The 16,288-nt window shown below is 48.6% G+C and overlaps 1 long non-coding RNA gene across 3 annotated transcripts; it reads right to left on the bottom strand.

Moving 5' to 3' along the window:
• Nucleotides 1-977: 977 nt before the first annotated feature.
• On the bottom strand, nt 978-16,160 carry LOC108581474. Of its 3 annotated transcripts, none has more exons than XR_002516464.2 (5): nt 15,638-16,160; nt 15,391-15,505; nt 15,188-15,252; nt 7,394-7,511; nt 978-1,206 (listed from the first exon to the last, which is right to left on the bottom strand). It is a non-coding gene; the product is annotated as an uncharacterized LOC108581474 (long non-coding RNA). The 3 variants fall into 3 exon arrangements; XR_002516463.2 differs by having other exon boundaries at nt 979-1,206; nt 15,673-16,157; XR_002516462.2 differs by having other exon boundaries at nt 979-1,206; nt 15,391-16,138.
• Between the last annotated feature and the right edge of the window lie 128 nt (nt 16,161-16,288).

Here is a 16,288-nt window from a genome sequence, read left to right as displayed (position 1 = left end):
TCTTTTCACTCTCTTGAGAGTGTCCTTTGATGTGCACAAGTTTTAATTTTGATGAAGTTCAATTTAATTTTTCTTTTGTTGCTTGTGCTTTTGGTGTCACATTTCAGAAACCATCGCCAAATTCAAGATCACGAAGATTTTTTCCTATGTTTTCTTCTGGGAGTTTTATAGCTTAAGCATGGGTTTGGTTCTATGGATTATGCTTTGGTATTATATCTAAGAACTCTATTCCCAGGTCACAAGAATTTTAGATGTTTTCACCTAAAAATTTTATAGTGTTACTTTTTTACATTTAGACCTATGACCCATTTATATCAATTTTTGTATAAAGCATGTGGTTTGAAATTGCCTTTTTTTGGTATATGAATGTCCGATTGTTCCAGTGCCCTTTGTTGAAAAGACTATTCTCTCTGTTGACTTGCTTTTGCACCTTGTCAGAAATCAGTTAACCATATGTGTGTGGCCTACTGCTGGATCCTATTGTTCAAATGACCTGTGTATATACCCCTTTACCCCAACTACACTGCTTATAGGAACGCTTAAAAGTGGGGAGTATGATTTAACTTTATTTTTCTCTTTGAAAATTGTTTAGACTATTATAGCGTCTTTGCTTTTTATACACATTTTAGAATCAGCTTGTCTATGTCTTGTCATAGCTTGTCCAGACCAAAAGACATCTGGGCCAACCAGTGGGTAACTCACAGCCATTCAGTGGTACTTTGAATTCTGGTTGTGTTAGTCCGTTTCACACTGCTGATCAAGACAGACCTGAGACTGGGTAATTTATAAAGAAAAAGAGGTTTAATGGCTGGGGAGGCCTCACAATCATGGCAGAAGGCGAACACACGTCTTACGTGGCAACAGGCAAAAGAGAAAATGAGAACCAAGCAGAAGCGCTTTCCCCTCATAAAACCATTAGATCTCGCAAGACTTATTCCTTACCATGAGAACAGTATGGGAGGAACCGCCCCCGTGATTCAATTGTCTCCCACCAGGTCCCTCCCACAACACGTGGGAATTACGGGAGCTACAATTCAAGATGAGATTTGGGTGGGGACACAGCCAAACCGTATCATTGGTCTTTCCTAATCCACCTGCTGCTGTTTACTGCTCAGAAACCTCAAGTATCTGCTCCACAAGTTGCGTCCAGATTTTATAGCTGCATTCCACAGGAGAGGCAGGTGGAACTTGCTTACTCCATCTTACCTGGAATCGAAACCCTCTTGTTAATTTTTAATACTGTGAAAATGGCATTGTAGTTATATTTTTAAAGCCCTTATGTTTTAGAGATGCAAACAGAAATATATATGGATTACATATTTATTTATTTATTTAGTTAGTTAGTTTTATTCTTTTGAGACAGAGTCTTGTCCTGTCACCAGGCAGGAGTGCAGTAGCGCGATCGGCTCATTGCAACCTCCACCTCCGGGTACAAGCGATTCTCCTGCCTCAGTCTCCCAAGTAGCTGGGATTACAGGCACCCACCACCACGCCCTGCTAATTTTTGTATTGTTAGTAGAGATGGGGTTTCACTGTGCTGGGTAGGCTGGTCTTGAACTCCTAAACTCTAGTGATCCGCCTGCCTCGGCGTCCCAAAGTACTGGGATTATAGGCATGAGCCACTGTGCCCAGCCTGGATTAAATTATTTTTTTAAGCCACAGTGAGAACTATTTTTTTAAAAATGTCAGATTAGCAAGGATAAAGAAGTTTGTTAATGGAAAGGCAGCAGGAGGCGGCGGTGTGGACACCGCAGCAAGCCTTCCTGGGTTCCAACCCCAGCCCCTCACCTTCACAAACGTGGCCTTGAGCTGCCGCTAGCCTCCCTCAGCTGTAATGGGGACAGTCATAAACCCTTCTCCCAGGGTGTGGGGTGGACAAAATAAGTTGAAAGGCAGAAGCATTTAGAACCTGTGAGTGAATCTGAGCTGTTTGCCCAGGGGTGGGGAGAAGGGTCAGAAGGGTGCAGCACCATGGAGGGCAGTCTCCTGTGTCAGCATTTTCAACACTTGTACCTGTTGACTCAGCAACTCTCCTCCTAGGAATCGTTCCTATGTGATCTCACAGGGGGGCCACTTCAGGGTTCATGGTAACAGCAAAGGTCAGGAGGGCCCTAAATATTCACCTACAGGGGGGCCGGGCGCGGTGGCTCAAGCCTGTAATCCCAGCACTTTGGGAGGCCGAGACGGGCGGATCACGAGGTCAGGAGATCGAGACCATCCTGGCTAACACGGTGAAACCTCGTCTCTATTAAGAAATACAAAAAACTAGCCGGGCGAGGTGGCAGGCGCCTGTAGTCCCAGCTACTCGGGAGGCTGAGGCCGGAGAATGGCGTGAACCCGGGAGGCGGAGCTTGCAGTGAGCTGAGATCCGGCCACTGCAGTCCAGCCTGGGTGACAGAGCGAGACTCCGTCTCAAAAAAAAAAAAAAAAAAAAAAAAAAAAAAATATTCACCTACAGGGACACGCTCCATTACGGCTCAGCGCTAATTTGTTTAGAATAGAGTCCTATGCAGACGTCTACCGTTCTGTTGTGGGAAGCTAGGTCTGTCTATGTTGTGGTGCAGAGGGAAGGGCACTGCCGGCCACCATGTGTATAAAAATAGAATAATACACACGTAGGTGTGCCTGCCTCTCCACGCACAGACGCTCCACAAAGGCCCCCAGCCCCTCAGAGAGGAGAGCTGGAGACAGGAAGTATGCGAGGGCAACTCAGTTTTCACCAAGTATCTTCTCTTTTTTTTTTTTATTTTTTGTGACGGAGCCTCACGCTGTCGCCCAGGCTGGAGTGCGGTGGCACAATCACAGCTCACTGCATCCTCGGCCTCCTGGGCTCAAGTGATCCCTCCGCCTCAGGCTTCTAAGTAACTGGGACCACAGGCAGCTGCCACCATGCCCAGTTAATTTTTAAATTTTGTGTAAAGGCAAGGTCTCCTTATGTTGCCCAGGTTGGTCTCAAACTCCTGGGCTCAAACACTCCTCTTACCTTGACCTCTCCAAGTGTTGAGATCATAGGCATGAGCCACCATACCCAGTCTTTTTTTTTTTTTAATTTTTTTTGTGGGCTAAAAAATCCTCCCACCTCAGCCACCTAAGTAGCTGGGGTTACAGGCATACCACCATGCCTGGCTAATTTTTTGTAGAGACTGGGTCTGGCTATGTTGCCCAGGGCTGGTCTTTAACTCCTGGCCTCAAGCAGTCCTCCCACATCAGCCCCCCCAGTAGCCAGGGTTACAGGTGTGGGCCACCATGCCCTGCAGGGCCCTTCTTCGGCAAGTTTTCTTCATTTTTTCATTGAATTATTTTACTCCCACATACTCCAAATAGACAGCCCCCACAAGGGTTTATCACTCCTATTTAGAAATAAAGAAATGTTAATTCAAAAAGGTTAAGTAACTTGCCAAGGCCACACAGGGATGTGTGCCTGATGCTACCACACACATCCCTCTTCCTGGGGAGAAGTGAGTATGTGGGAATAGAAGGCAGCAGTCTGGGGATTTGGATTTTAGCTACGTTCTACTGAGGAACCTGGAGCAACTAACCTCCGTGAGTTAAACTCAGAGTCCAGGCAGCTGTGGCTGAAGCCTCCCTTCTGCCTGAGGCCAGGAAGGGCTGCTGGTGGCTCAGATGTGCCGCGTTTTGCCAGGGAGGGTTTATGTCCTAAGTGCAGCTACCTTCGGTTTTTCACTCACTCCATGTGAACACGTCCTAGTTTGTCCCATGGCTCAATGGCACTCTTTGTTTATAGAAATTCTTCTTTCTGCCAGGCGCGGTGGCTCACGCCTGTAATCCCAACACTTTGGGAGGTTGGGGCGGGCAGATCACGAAGTCAGGAGTTCAAGACCAGCCTGACCAACATGGTGAAACCCCATCTCTATTAAAAATACCAAAATTGGCCGGGCGCGGTGGCTCAAGCCTATAATCCCAGCACTTTGGGAGGCCGAGACGGGCGGATCACGAGGTCAGGAGATCGAGACCATCCTGGCTAACAGGGTGAAACACCGTCTCTATTAAGAAATACAAAGAACTAGCCGGGCGAGGTGGCGGGCGCCTGTAGTCCCAGCTACTTGGGAGGCTGAGGCCGGAGAATGGTGTGAACCCGGGAGGCGGAGCTTGCAGTGAGCTGAGATCCGGCCACTGCACTCCAGCCTGGGCGACAGAGCCAGACTCAGTCTCAAAAAAAAAAAAAAAAACCAAAATTAACCGGGTGTGGTGGCACACACCTGTAATTCTAGCTGCTCAGGAGGCTCAGGCAACAGACTCACTTGAACCTGGGAGGTGGAGGTTGCGGTGAGCTGAGATCATGCCATTGCACTCTAGACTAGGTGACAGAGCGAAACTCTGTCTCAAAAAATAAAAATAAAAAAGTAATTATTCTGTTTCATTTTGCATATTTCTATCACTATGTTTTCAAATTATCTAAACTTTTACAAATTTTTTTTTATTGAGATGGGGTCTCATTATGTTGCCCAGGTTGGTCTCAAACTCCTGGCCTCAAATTCTCCTCCCGCCTTGGCCTCCCAGAGTGCTGGGATCACAGGCGAGAGCCACGCTCACCAGGCTCTTCCTCTGCAGCATATTGTCTGCTGCGAATCCCGTCCTGTGTATCTTTCATATCACACATTATAGTTTCAACTCTGGAAAATTACTTTCAGGCATTTTTATAAGGTCCATGTTTTTACTTTTCTCATACATAAAATACAGTTATAATAACTTTTAATATATTTGTCTGTTAAGTCTAACATATGTGTTACCTACGAGTTGTTTTTGATTGGTTGATTTTTCTCCTCAAGGCTAATATATATATATTTTGAGATGGAGTCTCGCTGTGTTGCCAGGCTGGAGTGCAGTGGCACGAATTCAGCTCACTGCAACCTCCACCTACCGGGTTCAAGAGATTCTCCTGCCTCAGCCCCCTGAGTAGCTGGGACTACAGGTGCGCGCCACTATGCCCAGCTAATTTTTGTATTTTTAGTAGAGACAAAGTTTCACCATTTTGGCCAGGATGGTCTTGATCTCTTGACTTTGTGATCCTCCTGCTTGGCCTCCCAAAGTGCAGGGGTTACAGGCGTAAGCCACTGTGCCCGGCCAAGGCTAGTATTTTCCTGCTGTTTGCATGCCTGGTAACTTTCCATGAGATTATCATTGTCATGTAATTTACTTGGTTGGGTGCTGCATATTTTTGTATTCCTATAAATATTCCTGAGCTTTGTTCCTGGATGCAATTAAGTTACTTGGAAATGGCTGAATCTTTTCAGGTCTTGGTCTAAGATTTGTTATGCAGGAACAGAGTAGTTTTCAGTTGAAGGATAATTGTTCCTTTAGGGTGCTAGATAAAATACAGAACACACAGTGGAATTTTAATTTCAGATAAACAACAATGTTGTAACACAAATATTAATATATCCCTGCAATTTTTTTTTTTTTTGAGACAGGGTCTTGCTCTACTCCCCAGGCTGGAGCAGAGCAAGCTCACGGCTCACGGCTGCCTCTACCTCCCAAGCTCAAGTGATCCTCTCACCTCAGCCTCCTAACTGGGACCACAGGCATGTACGACCACGCCTGGCTCATTTTCTTAATTATTTGTAGAGACGAGATCTTGCTCTGTTGCCCAGGCTGGTCTCACACTCTTGGGCTCAAGCTATCCTCCCAGCTCAGCTTCCCAAAGTGCTGGGATTAGAGGCATGAGCCACCATGCCTGGCCCTGCCCATTTTTTTTTTTTTTTTTTTGAGACGGAGTCTCGCGCTGTCGCCCAGGCTGGAGTGCAGTGGCGCGATCTCGGCTCACTGCAAGCTCCGCCTCCCAGGTTCACGCCATTCTCCTGCCTCAGCCTCCGAGTAGCTGGGACTACAGGCGCCCGCCACCTCGCCCGGCTAGTTTTTTTTGTATTTTTTTTTTTTTTTAGTAGAGACGGGGTTTCACCATGTTAGCCAGGATGGTCTCGATCTCCTGACCTCGTGATCCACCCGCCTCGGCCTCCCAAAGTGCTGGGATTACAGGCTTGAGCCACCGCGCCCGGCCAACCCCTGCCCATTTTTAAACTGGATTATTTGTATTTGTATTATTGCATGGTAAGAACTTGTTAAAATATCTATCTTGGATACACGTCTCTTATCAGACAGATGATTTGCAGATACTTTCTCCCATTGGGTAGCCTGCCTTTTCACTTTCTTGATGGTATCCTTTGAAGCATACAAGTTTTCAATTTGGTGAATTCGAATTAATCTATTTTTAAATTTTGTCTTGGGCTGGGCGCGGTGGCTCACGCCTGTAATCCCAGCACTTTGGGAGGCCGAGACGGGCGGATCACGAGGTCAGGAGATCAAGACCATCCTGGCTAACACAGTGAAACCCCGTCTCTACAAAAAAATACAAAAATTAGCCGGGCACGGTGGTGGGCACCTGTAGTCCCAGCTACTTGGGAGGCTAAGGCAGGAGAATGGTGTGAACCCGGGAGGCGGAGCTTGCAGTGAGTGGAGATCGCGCCACTGCACTCCAGCCTGGGCGACAGAAGGAGACTCCGTCTCAAAAAAAAAAAAAAAAAAAAATTTTGTCTCTTGTGCGTTTGGTGTCATATCTAATAAGCTATTTTATAGTTTTAGCTTTTACATTCAAATTCATGATCCGTTTTTAGTCAATTGGGTCTAACTTCATTCTTTTGCATGTGGATATCCAGTTTTGTGTGTGTGTGTGTGTGTTGGATGTGTGTTTGTGTGTCATGTATGTGTGCTGGGGTGTGTGGGGTGTTGTATTAGTGTGTGTGTGTTGGGTATGTGTGTGTTGGGTGTGTGGAAGTGTCTGTGTGTTGTATGTGTTGGTGTGTGTGGCTGTGTGTGTTGTGTGTATGTTGGGTGTGTGTTGGGCATGTGTGTGTGTTGGGTATGTGTGTTGTGTTGGTGTGTGTTGGGTGTTGGGTGTGTGTACGTTGTGTATGTATTGGGAGGTGTGTTGTGTATATGTGTGTGTTAGGCGTGTGTGTTTGGTGTGTATTGGGTGTGTATATGTGTGTGTTGTGTGCGCTGGGCGTGTGTTGTGTTGTGTGTATTGGGGGTGTATATGTGTATGTTGTGTGTTGGGTATGTGTATGTGTGTGTTGGAAGTATGTTATGTGTTGGGTGTGTGTGTGTTGGGTGTGTGTGTGTTGGGGTATGTGTGTATGCTGTGTATGTGCTGGGATGTGTGTTGGGTATGTGTGTGTGTTGGGTGTGTTGAGTGTGTGTACTGGCGGTTGTGTAGGTGTGTGTTGGGTGTGTGTGTGTGTGTTATGTATGTTGGGTGTGTGTATGTGTGTGTTCAGTGTGTGCGTTGGGTATGTGTGTGTGTGTTGGGTATGTGTGTGTGGGGTATGTATATGTGTGTGTGTGTTTGTTGTGGGGGTGTGGGGACAGAGCTTACCTGCCCTCCCTGGGCATGCTGCCCTCCAGGAGCTTGCATATGTTCAGGTACCTGCAAGATCCCAGCACCATTTGTTGAAAAAATTACTCCTCCCCTTTGTTCACTGGTTAGAACAGGGCTAAAACAAAAAAATTAAAATAAAATGATTATTTCCCAACTGAATTGTCTTGGCATACTTTTAAAAAATCAACTGATCATAAGTCCATTTCTGGTAATGAATTTGACTTCATTAATCTACATATCTGTCTTTTTTTGTTTTTTGAGATGGAGTCTCACTCTGTCACCCAGGCTGGAGTGCAGTGGCGCAATGTCAGCTCACTGCAACCTCCACCTCCCAGGTTCAAAAAATTCTCCCACTTCAGCCTCCGGAGTAGCTGGGACTACAGGCATCCACCACTAGGCCCGGCTAATTTTTTTTTTTCCCGAGATGCACTCTCGGTCTGTCACCCAGTATGGAGTGCAATGGCACAATCTCGGCTCACTGCAATCTCTACCTCCTCGGTTCAAGCAATTCTCCTGTCTCAGCCTCCGGAGTAGCTGGGGCTACAGGCACATGCCACCACGCCCGGCTAATTTTTGTATTTTTAGTAGAGACAGGGTTTCACCATATTGGTCAGGCTGGTCTTGAACTCCTGACCTCAGGTGATCTGCCCACCTCTGCTTCCCAAAGTGCTGGGATTACAGGTGTGAGCCACTGTTCCTGGCCATTTTGTAGTTTTCATTTTACAAGTTTCACAAATTTTTTTTTTTTGTGAGACGGAATCTCGGTCTGTTGCCCAGGTGCGATCTCAGCTCACTGCAAGCTCCACCTCCTGGGTTCATGCCATTCTCCCGCCTCAGCCTCCCGAGTACCTGGGACTACAGGTGCCCACCACCACGCCCGGCTAATTTTGTTTTTGTATTTTTAGTACAGACAGGGTTTCACTGTGTTAGCCAGGATGGTCTCGATCTCCTGACCTCATGTTCCGCCCATCTCAGCCTCCCAAAGTGCTGGGATTATAGGCGTGAGCCCCCGTGCCCGGCCCACAAGTCTTTGTTACATGTATCCCTAAGAAGCGTTTTGTTCTTTTTGGTGCTATTGTAAATGGACTTTTTTTTTTTCTTTTTTTGAGACAGGATCTCACTCTGTTGCCCAGGCTGGAGTGCAGTGGCACAATCTCCACTCACTGCAGCCTTTTGACCTCCCAGGCTCAGATGATTCTCCCTCCTCAGCCTCCCGGGTGGCTGGGACTATAGCCATGCACCACCATGCCTGGCTAATTTTTGTATTTTTCGTAGAGATGGGGTTTTGCCATGCTGCCCAGGCTTATCCCAAACTCTTGAGCTTAAGGCATCTGCCCCAGATATTACTGCACCGTTTTCTTGCTCCTATAGCTCCTGATGAAATGTCTGCCATCAGTTTGATTACTGTTCTTTCACAGTCTGTTTTCCTCTCTGGTTAAATAATATTCTCTTTAGCCGTGATATTGTATAGTTACACTATGTTGAGTTTGGATGTGGATTTGTTTTTATTTATGCTGCTGGTACGTGGACGACCCTGTCAATGTGAGGTTCTGTGTCTTCATTTCTGGAAAGTCTCGGTACATTTTCAAATACAATGAAAAATCACAAAACATGGCTGGTGCAGAAGAAAGTAATGGTTTATAAGTTGTATTTTTTTTTTTTTTTTTTTTTTTTTTGAGACAGGAGTCTTGCTCTTTCACCCGGGCTGGAGTGCAGTGGCACAGTCTTGGCTTACTGCAACCTCCACCTCCCGAGTTCAAGTGATTCTTGTGCCTCAGCCTCCTGGGTAGCTCAGATTACAGACGTGTGCCACCATACCCAGCTAATTTTTTGTATTTTTAGTAGAGACGGGGTTTCACTATGTTGGTCAGGCTGGTTTCAAACTCCTGACCTCAAATGATCCACCCGCCTCAGCCTCCCAGTGGTGGAATTACAGGCATGAGCCACCTTGCCCTGCTGTACTCGCTTTTATTACACAGTACGTATGTAAACGTACTGTAGACTTGGAGTTTTAACAAAGTGTCCTATGCTCTCTTCTCTCACACCATAAAAACCTTTGCTTTTGTGACCAGGCAGCAGTCCATATTGCTGTCTTTGCACTCGGTGGTTTAAAACTGATTTAAAACCAGTGGTTTAAAACTGATTTTAAAAGTGGTTTAAAAGTGATTCTGACATTTTCTGAACTAAGACTTCAGTGCAGCTTCCCTTTTTCTTCTCCTACTTCTAGATGCTATTTTTCTTTTCTTTTCTTTTCTTTTTTTTTTGAGATGGAGTCTCGCTCTGTTGCCCAGGCTGGAGTGCAGTGGCGCGATCTCGGCTCACTGCAAACTCCACCTCCCGGGTTCACGCCATTCTCCTGCCTCAGCTTCCCGAGTAGCTGGGACTACAGGTGCGCACTACGACGCCCGGCTAATTTTTTGTATTTTCCGTAGAGATGGGGTTTCACCGTGTTAGCCAGGATGGTCTCCATCTCCTGACCTCGTGATCTGCCCGCCTCGGCCTCCCAAAGTGCTGGGATTATAGGCGTGAGCCACCACGCCCAGCCTAGATGCCATTTTTCTATCTTCTTCTTTACTTCTACATGGTTAAAATGGAAAATCTTCACATTCTATATAGAATAATTATAAAGGTTAAAAAATCAACATATGGGAATTACATTATCAAGCCTAAGACATTGCTGCTGAGCCCACTGTGACAGCTATAATTCCCTCTTCTTTGTGTTTTCCAAAGATGGTCTCAACATTACCTCCCTCCTCTCTGCTGGCCTGACAATGTGAGTTAGACGCTTTCCCCCCTTAAATCCGGGTGGGCTGTGACGATGGTAGACGTGATGCTAACCAACTGTCACGTCATTATGAAGCCATGCACTTTCACCTTTTCCTTCCAGAATGCTAGCCTTTGGAATCTCCTGCTGCAGACTCATTTGTCTCTCTCATGCTCCAAAGTTCATATGCTAAAGCCCTAACCTTCAATGTATTTGGAGATAAACCTTACAAGGAGTTAATGAAAGTTAAATGAGTTTGTAAGGGTGGATCCCTGATCCAATAGGATCGGTGCCCTCAGGAAAAGAGACACCAGAGAGCCTCTGTCTGCCATGTGAGGACACAGTGAGAAGGCAGCCATTTGCAAGCCAGGAAGAGGGCCTCACCAGGAACTGAATCAGCCAGTATCTTAATCTCAGACTTCCTAGCCTCCAAAACTGTCAGAAATAAATATCTATCTATTTTATTTAAGTCACAGGCTGGTATTTTGTTATAGCAGCCTGAGCAGACTAATGCAACCTCCTCATCCCCTCTCCTGCCTATCATGCTGAGAAAGCTCAAGAAGCCAGTGAGAAGAAAGGAGGCCCCTGGCTCACAGCCCTGGATGAGCTCCAGCCTTCAACCAGTACAGGCCAGGTGGCCACATAAGCGAGTTTTCTTCAACTTGGATCCTCCAGCCCCAGTCAGGCTGCCCTAGCTGGCGCCAGGTGAAGCAGAAAAGATGTGCCCCATTAAGACCTGCCCAAATTGCAGATTCTTGAGCAAAACAAAGTATTGTTTCTAGCTGCTGAGTTTTGGAGTTTTGCTTTCCCAAGTACTGCAAATCTGAAAATGTCTTTATTACATTCTTATACTTGGTAACCAATTCTGTGTTGACAACTGTTTCACCTCAAAATTTTGAACGTATTTCTCCACTGTCTTCTAGCAGCCATGTTGCTGATGAGAAGTGATGCCCTCTGATTCTTCATCCCTTGAAGGAATTCTTTTTTTTTTTTGAGGCAGAGTGTTGCTCTGTCGCCCAGGCTGGAGTGCAGTGGCACGATCTCGGCTCGCTGCAAGCTCTGCCTCCCGGGTTCACGCCATTCTCCTGCCTCAGCCTCCCGAGTAGCTGGGACTACAGGTGTCTGCCACCACACCCAGCTAATTTTTCTATTTTTAGTAGAGACGGGGTTTCACCATGTTGGCCAGGTTGGTCTTGACCTCAAGTGATCCACCAGCCTCAGCCTCCCAAAGTGCTGGGATTACAGGTGTAAGCCACTGTACCCAGCCTAAACTTTACTTTTCTTAAAACATGTTATCATTGTCTTTGGTTCTGTGGGTTCATTGAGTCCAGCTGAGTGGCTCCTCATAGAGTCATGGTGAGAGAACCTGGGAGTGGAGCTGTCTGAAGGCTCACCTAGGCTGGAATTCCATTTCCATTCACGTGTCTGACACTGGGGTGGCCACACAGCTCAGGGCTGGCTGTGCATCTACCTTTGCGTGTCTTCCACATGGGTTTCTGGGTAGATTTCTTTTTTTTTTTTTTTTTTTTTTTTTTCAGAGGGAGTCTCGCTCTGTCGCCCAGGCTGGGGTGCAGTGGCCGGATCTCAGCTCACTGCAAGCTCCGCCTCCTGGGTTTACGCCATTCTCCTGCCTCAGCCTCCCGAGTAGCTGGGACTACAGGCGCCCACCACCTCGCCCGGCTAGTTGTTTTTTGTATTTTTTAGTAGAGATGGGGTTTCACCATGTTAGCCAGGATGGTCTCGATCTCCTGACCTCGTGATCCGCCCGTCTCGGCCTCCCAAAGTGCTGGGATTACAGGCTTGAGCCACCGCGCCCGGCCCTGGGTAGATTTCTTAGGCTGACTTCTCCAAAAGTAAGAATCGAAGAGCCCGCAGTAATTTTAATCTATTGTAATTTTATCTCCTGATAACCTTTTCTTGGGCTATTTCTTGAAGCATTCTGTTATTGTTCTAGGAATGTTCTAACAAGGTTCCAGAATGCTCTTCATTTCTCTGTGTTTCTATTTCTTCTCAGGTCATTTTTCTAATTTACGTTGGTCTTTATTGTTCATGTTGAAAGTCTTCCCAATACACAATATCCTTAGCAGTCTTAAAGAGACTAAGACTGAGGAGATAGGAAGCTCACAAGGAGTCTGCATTCAAAAGCAGGACTTGTCAAGTGCTGGGCTTTGCCGTAGAAAGACTGGGTAGGAAGCCCATTGTCAGGCCAGCCTAAAGCCCACCCTACAGGGGTGTCTTTTTCTGGAATATTTCTGGAATATCCCCACATTATTTACGCTGGGAAACCCTGCTGCTGTGTGATTTGTGTGTGTTTGGGGGGATGGAGGGATGAGGAGTGGGAAGCTGCTGACTCATGCACATACCTGTCTCCATGGGGTCTCTGCTGTTGTCCTCCTCTCCCCCAGCTCCAGCCCCTCACCGTTCCAGGCTCCGTGTGTAATGAAGCTCCAGCCCCTCACCTTCCAGGGCCTCGTGTGCAATGGAAGCTCCAGCCCCTCACCGTTCCAGGCTCCGTGTGCAATGAAGCTCCAGCCCCTCACCTTTCCAGGCTCTGTGTGCAATGAAGCTCCAGCCCTCACCGCCTCCAGGCTCCGGCAGGTGCAATGAAGCTCCAGCCCCCTCACCGCTCCAGGCCCGCAGCAATGGCTCCAGCCCCTCACCGTTCCAGGCTCTGTGCAATGAAGCTCCAGCCCCTCACCTTTCCAGGCTCTGTGTGCAATGAAGCTCCAGCCCCTCACCGTTCCAGGCTCCGTGTGCAATGAAGCTCCAGCCCCTCACCGTTCCAGGCCCATGTGCACGAAGCTCCAGCCCCTCACCGCCCAGGCACTGAAGCTCCAGCCCCTCACCCCTTCCTGGTGCTGCCTGTGTGAAGCTCCAGCCCCTCACCTTCCAGCAGGCTCCCTGTGTGCAATGAAGCTCCAGCCCCTCACCTTCCAGGGCTCTGTGTGCAATGAAGCTCCAGCCCCTCACCTTTCCAGGCTCTGTGTGCAATGAAGGGGGCTCAAGCGAAGGCCTCTTCCCCCCATTTCACTGTCACCAAGCTTTACCTCTGGACATCTGTGGCGTTCACCTGCTGGGAGCCCACTCCTTTCTCTGAACAGTTTCAGCGCTTAGCCTCCCTTCCTGAGCCCCTTTTGACAAGTTATCAGGTCTGGCAGGGAAAGAAGAACAAGCTCAAGCGCCCAATCTCTTATCTTAATCAGAAGGGGAACCCAGGTCTAATCCAGATGCTGCTATGCTGTCCCCTTTCTGGGTTTCATTTCCTTGTCTGTCAAACCAGGAGGAGGATTGGCCAACTCACACCTGACCCAGGCTGACACAAAGTCCAACTCCGGCTTCTCTCCACTCCTACCTGAATCCCCTGCAGCATACAAACAGGACTCAGGAGACCTGGCTTCAATCCTGTCTTGGCCATATTTTGATTGTGGCCTTGGGCACGTCCCTTTACCTCTCAGTTATCCCTTGCCTGCCTCGGAGGGCTGTTGCAGTCACCAAGTGACTGGACCTGAGGGTGAGCTGCCTAGGGGGCTCCACTGTGAGTGTTCCTTCCTCCCACCCAAGGTCAGCCTTGTCAATGATCAACACAGTGACTCTCTGAGCGCCTGCCAAGGGCTAGGCCTGCTACATACGGTGTTATTCTCACAGTCTACAAGAACATCACTATTAGCTCCATATTCCCAAGGAAGAAAGTGAGTGCCCAGAGAAAAAACTAAAATTTCTTGGAGGTGAAAAATAGAGACAAGGCTCGGTGGCTCACACCTGTACTTCAGAAGCACTTTGGAAGCCTGGGGTGGGAGGATTACTTGAGCTCAGGAATTTGAGAACAGCCTAGGCAGCATGGTGAGAACCTGTCTCTACAAAATTAGCTGGGTGTGGTGACATGCCTGCGGACCCAGCTACATGGGGAGCCGAGGTGGGAGGACTGCTTGAGCCTGGGAGGTCCAGGCTGCAGTAAACCAAAATTGCCCCACTGCACTCCAGCCTGGGTGGCAGAGTAAGACCTTATCTAAAAAAAAAAAGAATCACCGAAAAGAAAATTTTTATATGAAAGTTGAAAGATACAACCAAACAATAAGGCCAAGCACGGTGGCTCATGCCTGTAATCCCAGAACTTTGGGATGCCGAAGCGGGCGGATCACGAGGTCAGGAGTTTGAGACTAGCCTGACCAACATGACCAACATGGTGAAACCCCATCTCTACTGAAAATGCAAAAATTAGCCGGGGGTGGTGGGAGCCTGTAATCCCAGCTACTCAGGAGGCTAAGGCAGGAGAATCACTTGAACCTGGGAGGCGGAGGTTACAGTGAGCTGAGATCACGCCACTGCACTCCAGCCTGGGTGACAGAGCGAGACTCTGTCTCCAAACAAACACACAAACAAACAAAAATCCCGAAGAATAACAGAAGTATACAACAACAAAAAAGAAATGGAAAATATGAGAAACAGGAAGAAGGGCCTGGAAGGTCAATGCAGGAAAAGACATGGTGATGTTCAAGTCCAGATGGCAGCTTAGCAAGACAGCAGCCAGGAGCAAAGTATTAACAATTGTAACAATTGGCCACAAACAGATAAAAGTTGAAAAACTCTTCTAGGCACTTTTTTTTTTTTTTTTTTTTGAGATGGAGCCTTGCTCTGTTTCCCAGGTTGGAGTGCAGTGGCACGACCTTGGCTCACAGCAACCTCCAACTCCCAGGTTCAAGCAATTCTCCTGCCTCAGCCTCCCATGTAGCTGGGACTGCAGGCACGCACTACCATGCCCGGCTAATTTTTTTATTTTTAGTAGAGATGAAGTTTCACCATATTGGCTAGGCTGGCCTCGAACTCCTAACCTCAAGTGATCTGTCTGCCTCAGCCTCCCAAAGTGCTGGGATTACAGGTGTGAGCCACTGCTCCCAGCCTCTTCTAGACACTTCTGAAAAGTGCAGCAATTACCACATATGAAGGCCAGAGATGCAGCAGGCATCTATTTACACACATTCAATACATATATTACCTTTATATATTACACATTCATTCAACAAACTTACTGAATGCCTGTCATGGGCTGGCATGGTCCTGGGCACAGCTCTGCTTGCAGGAAGCCGACTTCGTCCTGGGGAGTCAAAGCACAAACAAAACCAAGTCAGTATGTAAACAAGCAGGGGTGATGAGATGGGGACCCAGGGGTTCAAGGGGCTGTCCTGGATGCATGACAGGGAAACACGGCTTCTTAAAGGACTTGGCAACGCACCATGAGAAAACACGCACCAGGGAGCAAAGAGAAACGCCAGAACCCTCTTGAGGAAGGAGGGGTGTGAGGTGGTCAGGATAGTCATCTGTGCTGAGCCATCATGGAAACTGAGGGCCTGTAAGGGTGGACACAGAGTGGAGGACAGACAAATCTTCCTCACCGGACAGGTGGGGATCCCTGCGGTGCACCAGGGGAATGCACACAGGGGGCACTATGACCTGGCGGCCCACGGGGCAGGGGGGCGCACCAGGTAGCCTTGGGCTCTGCAAGTCCCTCCCTGACCTTGGGGAGGTGACCCCAGTGCCACAACGGTTTCCAGCAGCAGTCACTGTCCTGGGCGGGTACCGCGCTCTAGCCCAGGTGGGTCCCACAAAGGTGTGACCAAGGATGTCCTATGATCACCCCTTTACAGGTAAGGAAACTGAGGCAGAAGATGCGAAGCTCGCGCAAGGAATGGGCTGTGCAGGTAGCTTCTCCAAGGCTTGCTGCGCCCCGGTCTGTGCGCATGATCCCGAGCGGGGTCTCGGTGCGAACAGGGGTTTCGCGGTGTGACCAGCGCCAGCTTATCTCCGAGTCGTGAGGACAAGGCCAGCAGCCTGGGCGGCCGCGGTGGATCCTCGGGGCGAGGCGGGGAGGGCGCGGGGCCTTACTGGCCAGCTCGGACCAGGGCTGCGCAGGGCAGAGCCCAAGGGAAACGCCGCGCGGCCGCCGTCACGTGGGAGACGACGCCCTGCAGGCGCCAGCAGACGCAGAAGGCCAGCGAGGGCGAGGCACGGAAGGCGCGACGCGACAACGACCACGTGCCCCGCCCGCCCCGCCGCGCGGCCTGCTGGGAGACGCAGTCCAAGCCTTTCGGGAGCCGAACTCGGGGTCCCAGAGAGCCTCGCGGCGCGCATGT

The sequence above is a fragment of the Papio anubis genome, chromosome 10 (assembly GCF_008728515.1).
Source record: "Papio anubis isolate 15944 chromosome 10, Panubis1.0, whole genome shotgun sequence".
Taxonomy (NCBI): domain Eukaryota; kingdom Metazoa; phylum Chordata; class Mammalia; order Primates; family Cercopithecidae; genus Papio; species Papio anubis.
This window is presented reverse-complemented; position numbering and strand designations above follow the sequence as displayed.